Raw genomic sequence first — 8277 nt, 5'->3', positions numbered from 1 at the left:
TCCTGCTGAGTCACTTCTCTACTTGCATAGAAACACAAACAGCATCACAGGATTCTGTCAATCAAGAGCTAATTTGACCTGACATGAGACCTGAGATTCTCTAAAATGGGAAAAAGGTGACAGTTGTGTATATATATAGAACCATTTGAGGCATGAAGTTTTCTCAGGAGCCTCATCTCACATGGTGGATGGGCAGTGTTGATATTATTACTTTTTAATTATTTCCTTCGGTAGAGAAGTGTCAAACTCGTAGCCTAGAATAACTCTGGAGATTATAGATTCCATAGCCTCTCTCTTGACAGTCTCATCTTACAGAAATATTTTTGTAGTTTAATGGATTTTTAATATTTCAACCGTTTTTTTTTTTTAGCTTCACTTTAAACTTACTTATTTCCTACTCACTAGCACTTGCACTTGTAAACTCAATCCCTGTGTGCTTGCCTGCTACCACTCCCTTCTCTGTCAAAGTTTTTCATTTCAGTTTGCTATTCGTGTGTGTGGTTTTTATGATGATACATATGCTCCCCGATAATATGCTGATTATACATTGTCAGGGACCTCCGTAAGACTTTAAGTGAATTTAATCTATGAAAATTTTGGTTTAAAGTAGATGAACTTTTCCTGCACACAATATGAAGGAAATCATATTATAAGTGATAGTCACATCTGCACTCAGTTTTCCTATTGAACTTGGGGGAAGAAATATAAGAAATTAACAGTAAGCAGTGTTATAATGACCAACATAAAAAGATCTTTCAATTATTAATTTTTAAAAATCTGACATTCTAACTAAATTTCAAAAGTGTTAACTGTATTACATTTAATAAGAACATACAAAGAACATATTATATCCATTCTTTTCTATATAACTTTTATTAAAAGCATAGTCTTCTGAACCAGAATATGGTATATCAATGTTTTGTAGTTTTTAGTGTCTTTAACATCTTTTTTCAGATTTATTCTACACTGTTTCATACTTTGTAAATGACATTATTTCATTTCAATTTCTGATTGTTATTAAAATAAATACAATTGCCTTTTTTAATGTTGATCTTGCATCCTGCAACCTTTATCAAATTACTCATTAGTTTCAGTGGCTTTTTTTTGTCAATTCTAATAGATTTTTGAGTAGCAATCCTATTGTCTGCTGGGTTTAAAGAAAACGCTGTGGACATTCAAAGGTGAAATGTGGCATTCTCGAAATATTGGTCGTCTTTAAACATGAAGAGCTGAAATGAAGTCAGAGCAGTGTGATTCAGGGCAAGCAGTTCCAATAGCCTAGAACAGAGGATGTATAAAGTGGTATAGGAGTAAGTCAGGTTAGGACCAGTTTTCAGAAGGTATTAACAGCCTAAGAAAAATAATCACAAATATTCCTTTAAAAAATGAGAAATGTCAGGCATTATAATATTTTAGGCAATTCAAACCTGATTTGTTGAAAATTTTGGGGGGTTATTAGAGATGACTATGGTGGATTAAATAATTTCTAAAATGAGCAAATATTTAACAGTTATTACTCATGGTCCTACTGACAGGCATGGAAACATTTCATTAATTATTAAACTGCAAACTTCTTGACACTGATGATCCATCACAGGGATAGGGTCCACTGTGAAATAAAGTGACATATATACAAGCATGGCCCATCTATCTTCGTCACTTTTACTAACTTGGGGTTCTAACTAGATAATGATTGATGGGTATTCCTTTTGACTTTGCCACACTTCTATACTATAAAGAAATAGCACCGCCTGTGCATTTACATTTTCAAATTACAGTTTGAGCTCTGTCCTCTGTCTCTATCCCCCATCCCTAATTATTACTATATGTATAGACGGAAATATAAACTTATTAGAACATAAAAGGCAATTTGAACTCACTAAATCGTGACACTAGAACACAGATTCTCTTCTGTGTGGATGTGGTATATAGTATATATACGTCTCTGTGTATAACACATTATTGTTTTTATCACTGCCACAGAGAAGGAAGCTCAGTTTTTTCTCTTTGGTCTGAGAAATCTTAGTCTTTTCTCTCTGTTTTGGCATTTCAAGAGTGAGTCAGAAGTTTCAAGTACTTGAGAAAAGGGATCCTTTGGGTAAGAACCAGGTGAGAGTTGGTGCACTCTCATTGCCTTTGGAACAAAAGATTAAATCTGCAATGTCTCTGTGCTTACAGAGGTTGAATTATTATCGTGCTATGAAGATTGCCTATGACTTTTATGTAGTTGTTAGAATTACTATTTTGAAAAACCAACAGTTTCTTTCTTTGCATCCATGAGGACCCTGCTATGGAATCACATTTCTTCCCTCTAGGTACTGTCACTGCTTCTGTTAGCCAGTATTTATGGGAATATATGCCTAGTAGTATGAAAATGACTACATGTAGTACCTGTATTGCTTATTTATTGCTGTGCAAAAAGTTACACCAAATTTTAGCAGCTTTAAACAGTGAACACTTATTATTTCTTATAGTTTCTGAAGGTCAGAGACCTAGGAGCCATTTAGCTGTGTGTTTCTGGCTCCAGATCACTCTTGTGTTTGGAATAAAGCTCTCAGTCAGGGGTAAAGTCATTTGAAGGCTAGAGGATCTGCTTCCAAGCTCACTCACAAGGCTGAGTGTTAGACTTTACTAGATATGTACTATTAATGTTCCCATATTATAAGTAAGGAGACTGAGGCCCAACGAGGAACTCAAACCAAGTCTAGTGCCATTGTCTTTGGTTTTAACCACTATGGTTAAAACTCCTTAAAACTCCTGATGATTGGAAAAGAGAATTTGGGAGTATTTACAACAGTTATTTCTCTTATTAGAGAAAACAAAATCAAAATTTACTTTAAAGAGGACCCGCTCCCTCATTCATCTGAAAAATTGTTTGGGTACTATTAAGATTTTAATATTTGTATTTATTCATTTTATCCTGAATGCATACATGAGGTATTCTAGATCAAAAGTAGATTTCTTATTAAATACTTCACAGTATATGATAAATGAGTCATCTTCCCTTTGCCCTAATACCTACCCCTAGAGTGACAAAATGAGAGCCAAGTCGATTGTCTTATACAGTGGCCAGACTCATTCATAGGCAAAGAAGAGAAAAATGATTTTCCTATGCTTATGAAGTGGTAGGAGACAGATGTCCATTCATCTCCTAAAAGGGTCTCCTTCTTACTCCAGTGCCTTGGTGTAAAAATAAAATCTTTCCAGACGTCAGAAACATGACGGAGTGAGAGATAGCTCTAGATCTCTGTCCTTGAAACAACAATAAGCTGAACATCTAAAACTCAACAAAAAACACCCAACCTGCACACCAGCAAGTCTGAGTGTGGGATCTGCAAATAAGAGCTACCACGGGAATTGAAAAAACAACTAGATCAGCTAAATGAGTGTTTTTAGCAAGGAGATCGAAACCCTCAAAAAGAACCAAATAGAATTTCTAGAGATAAAGAACACTGAAAAATGAAATAGCAAGCTTGGGAAATAGAGTCAACCAAATAGAGGAAAAGATTAGTGATACCGAAGACAGAAATCTAGGCATAAATCAGAAGGAAGAAGAGAGAAACTGAACAATGAAAAATAATGAAAGAGAAATACAAGAACCAGCTGATACCATCAGGAGAGGAAACATAAGAATAATGGGCATTCTCAAAGGGGAAAAAGAGAAGGGATTAGAAAACATTTTCGGACAAATAGTTGACAAGAATTTCCCAAATCTAAGCAATGAGCTAGAGCTTGGAATTCAAGAAGTCAACAGAACACCCAATTACCTCAACCCAAAAGGACCTTCTCCAATACACATTATGTTAAAATTATCAAAAATCAAAGACATGGGTGATGTCAGAAACATGGCGGAGTGAGAGACGTCCCCGGATCTCTCCCCTTGAAACAACAATAAGCTGAACATCTAAAACTCAACAAAAAACACCCAAAGTGTACACCAGCACATCCGAGCATGGGATCTGCGCATAAGAACTGTCACAGGTCAGAAACCCAGGTGTCGGGTGGTGGACTGGGACAAACAAAGAAGCTGCCTCTTGCAGCTGCTGGAGCTCCCTGTAGGAGGAGGGATAAGAGAGAAGGTGCGGCAACTTCTCTGAACAGCCCTGCCCAAGAGTACTGTGAGCTCCATGCAGCCGGCGGCCCAGTCATCAGGGCAGAAGGCAGAGAAACGGGGACAGCAGAAAAGCAGGACAGCAGAAAAACAACAGTTGATTTTTACCAGCCATGGTTGCTAAACCAAAGCTGAGCTGCAGCCTCCATCCCCTAATCCAGAGGAACCCTCCCCACATACCCTCCAAGATGGAACACCATGGAGCTCCAGAGGAATCTGAGCAACACTACTGAAACTGTCGCTAACACTGGCAGGAACTGGGACTGAGGAGAGCGAGCTTGATTAAACGTCTATAAGAAAGAAAGAAAAAAAAGATATTATTAAGACTTTATATAAAGCAGAGATCCAAGAGGCTTAGACGCCACCTACTGGAAACCAAAAGAAAAACACCTTCTTTGCAACAGACTAAAGAGAGATCTTTATATAATAAATCTTCTTTCTGGAAAAAATAAAAATCAGAATACACTTTTGTAGGCGCCAGGCCTGGCTGGCCCAAGGTCTGGCTGCGATCCAGGCCCATGGCTAGGAATAGGACCCCAGATTTAGAAAACATATAAACATACTTGAGCTTATTGTATCATGCATGTGTGGCTGAATGCCACTTTTGTACTCTCTCATGTGAGGAGACATGCGGTTACCTGGAGAGCAGAAGTGGGGAGCAAAAAGGGAGAACAGAAAGGGTAGCATAAGAAGTGCGCTCAAAACTGCGTACCCCATGCAATAGACTGCTCCTCACCACCCAATAGAACTGCACTTCCCAACAGAAGTGCACGCCACACAATAAAGTTAGTGCCTGCTGTTTCATCCTCATGTCTGCCTCTTGTGCATTCTTCCAACTGAATGTCTCACCATCGAACCTTCCCTTCTCGGTCAGCAATACCGCTGACACTTGGCAGAGAGAACACGATCAGCTCGGCCCTGAAAATTGGCGTAGTCAGCCCGATTGATCTGCCGGCCCTGACAATTGGCATCACAAACATGATCAGCATCCCGCTGACAATTGGTGCAGTCTGCAGGATGAGGTGCGTATGGACCCCAATGCTCCGGACAGTTCTCAGGTGGAGGACAGTGGCCCCCCGCCTCCCGGTGGTATCCCATGGCCACGTATCTGGCTACAGAAAAGCCTGCAGAGGATTGGGGATGGAGTGAAGCCGTGTCCAGAGGACGTCCAGAAAGCCCTGGAGGTGTTGGAGTTGAACGTCCGGAAGGCAGCGGGTCAGATGGCCTGGATGTTCAGGATCAGGCTCAGTGAGTGCAGTAGCTACAATGCCAGTAAGAAGCACATGAAAAGTGGCTGGTGGCAGCAGAACGTTTGCTGCAGGACCCTGAAGGGTGGCTGCCATCGTCCAGGTCTGGGAGCCCACCGGCGGTACTGCAGCAGGAACGGCTGGTGATACGGCAGCAAGTTGAAGTGGAACAGCCATTGGCCCTGGGTGGACAAGCTGACAGCGCCGCCCAGGCTATAAAGCAAACCACCTTGATCCAGCACACCCCCACAGAACTCCGGGACCTGACGAAACAGGTACAGCAGAAAGCCGAGAAAACGGTTCCAGGGTGGCTGCTTCGGCTGTGGGATGATGGGGCCAAAGGGACTGAATTATCTCCGGAAGAGATAACTTAGCTGGCCTCCATAATGGTGATGGCAGTGCCTCCAGAATGTGGCGGAGTGGGGGAGGAGGCTCAGGCAATGCTCCTTGATTAACTAGCTCATGTTGGCTGCATGTACAGTGTGAGCCGACTGGGAGAGCTGCCAGAGACAGTGAGCAGATGGACCACGTACTTAGATCTGGTCTAGATAATTTGGGAAATGGGCATGCGACAAATGATGTTTCGCGCCCAGTATACAAGCCCCGATGAAGAGGTATTTACAACCTGTATAAAGGACTTGATCTTGACCTCTGGCCCAGCCGGTACTTTTGGTGCCATGAGGGCACTGCTGGCCCCCCTTATGTGGATAGGCAGATCCAAGAGGTGACGTCCGCCATACCTAGGTTGGGGCATGTGAAACACAAGGAGCGTTCCACCCAAGTGCTCGCCCTGCTGCCTGCCACACTCCCCCACCAGCCAGTGCAGGGATGGAGGCATGGTCGGAAAGCAGAGTGGAGCAGCACCCAGCTCCATGGGCTGTGAGAGTGAGCCACAGGCAAATGCGGTTTGATCTTCTCGCAGCAGGGGTTGCTGCAGAAAGACTGAGCAGTAACCTAATGAAATGCCGCTGGCGCTGTGGAATCAGCTGCACCCTGACCAGCAATTGACTTTTATTCCTGAAAGGGAGCTGGTTGACCTGTGTGGCCAGTGAAGAAGCCTGACAGCTCCTGATACATGACGATTGACTATCGGGAGCTGAATAAAGTTATGCCGCCCCTGCATGCTGCTGTGCTGAATGTCACAGACGTTACGGACCGATTGTCACATGAACTTGGATGATACCATTATGTGGTGGACTTGGCAAATGCCTTTTTCTCTAGCCCTACTCTGTGCCAGTCTCGTGGTTCAAGAGTTAGCCACGTAGAAACGACTGCCTGTAGACTGCACTTGTATTATATATAATGCTAACCTCTGATTCTCCTGCAGGACTGGAAGCAGTGGTGACCAGCCTGCGAGAAGCTCTCATCAACTAGGGTTGGGCAGTCAACCAGGACAAGGTCCAAGGACCTGGGTTCTCTGTCAAATTCTTAGGAGTTGTCTGGTTGGGTAAGACAAAAGTAACGACCAGCTGGATAAAGCAAGCTGTAGCACAAAAAGCACGGAAGTGCAGTGTTCTTTGATAAGCTCAGGAGTGCGGATTCTCTTGATAGAGAAATAACTGGCTGCCATTATGCAGCCTTGCTAGCTAGTGAAGATATCACTGGCCGTAATCCTGTATCCCGTGGAGGGGTGGCTGTGGCCTTAAGAAAGACTCTTTATATGGGAATTGCACAGATTCCTACACTGTCCAAGTGGAGGAATGTACCTGGAGCAATGTATGCAGTTTTCTGTGAGCCTTCTGTCCAGTCAATTGCATCCACTATTGAGGTGAGTGCAGTTCCAAGTAGAGCTCCTAGCGGAGCCTGCTGATATGGGAGATATACCGAGTACCTAAGTAAAGGGTCGGACTCCCATCCCTGAGGATGCCTGGTACACAAATGGCTCGTACCATGGAACACGTAATAAAATGATGGGGGCACAAGCACAAGTTGCTGTATCACAATGTCCCTGATGTGCTCAGTAGCACCCAAAGAGAGAGTAGGTAAAGAACACCATGGGGGTGATGCCTCGTAGGGCTAAGCCATTCCAAGAATGGAAAGTGGATTGTGGGCCCAAGGTAATGCCCTCCTGTCCAGGTCCTGCGCAGTGACCCTGTAATGGTGGAGTGTGGGCACCAAGCCTGGCTGGCCCAAGGTCTGGCAGGTCTAAGGTCTGGCTGTGATCCAGTCCCACGGCTAGGAATAGGACCCCAGATTTAGAAAATATGTAAACATGCTTGAGCTTATTATATCACACATGTGTGGCTGAATGCCATTTTTGTACTTTGTTATGTGAGGAGCCATGTGGTTCCCTGGAGAGCAGAAGGGGAGAACAGAAAGAGGAGCAGAAGAAATACTCATAAGACTGCGCACCCCGTGCAATAGACTGCTCCCCCACCCCGCAATAGAACCGCACTTCCCAAAAGAAGTGCACCCTCACAATAAAGTTGATGCCGGCCGTTTCGTCCCCATGTCTGCCTCTTGTGCATTCTTCCAACGGGGTGTCTCACCATCGAACCTTCCAATACTGGTGAGACTTGGCAGAGCGGACATGATCAGCTCGGCCATGACAATTGGCGTAGTCGGCCTGATTGATCCGCTTGGCCCTGACAACTTCCATTAATTACTAGGTGGAGAAATAGTCCATTAAACACCATGAACAACCAAGGTCACAAGAAAGAGAAAAATCTCCAGAAAATAAGCTTACAGACATAGAAATATGCGACTTAAATGACAGAGATTCCATGATGGCACTTCTGAAAAAACTCAATGAGACTAAAATGAATCGTATCAACAATTTCAGGAATTGAAAAAACAACTAAATGAACAGAATGAGTTCTTTAGCAAGGAGATTGAAATTCTCAAAAAAAAAAAAAAAACAAATAGACCTTCTGGAGATAAAGAACACACTGCAAGAGTTGAAAAATGAAATAACCACTT

The sequence above is a fragment of the Pteropus alecto genome, unplaced genomic scaffold (assembly GCF_000325575.1).
Source record: "Pteropus alecto unplaced genomic scaffold, ASM32557v1 scaffold78, whole genome shotgun sequence".
In the NCBI taxonomy this organism is placed as follows: domain Eukaryota; kingdom Metazoa; phylum Chordata; class Mammalia; order Chiroptera; family Pteropodidae; genus Pteropus; species Pteropus alecto.
The sequence above is the reverse complement of the archived record's forward strand: the minus strand, read 5'-3'. Positions refer to the sequence as shown.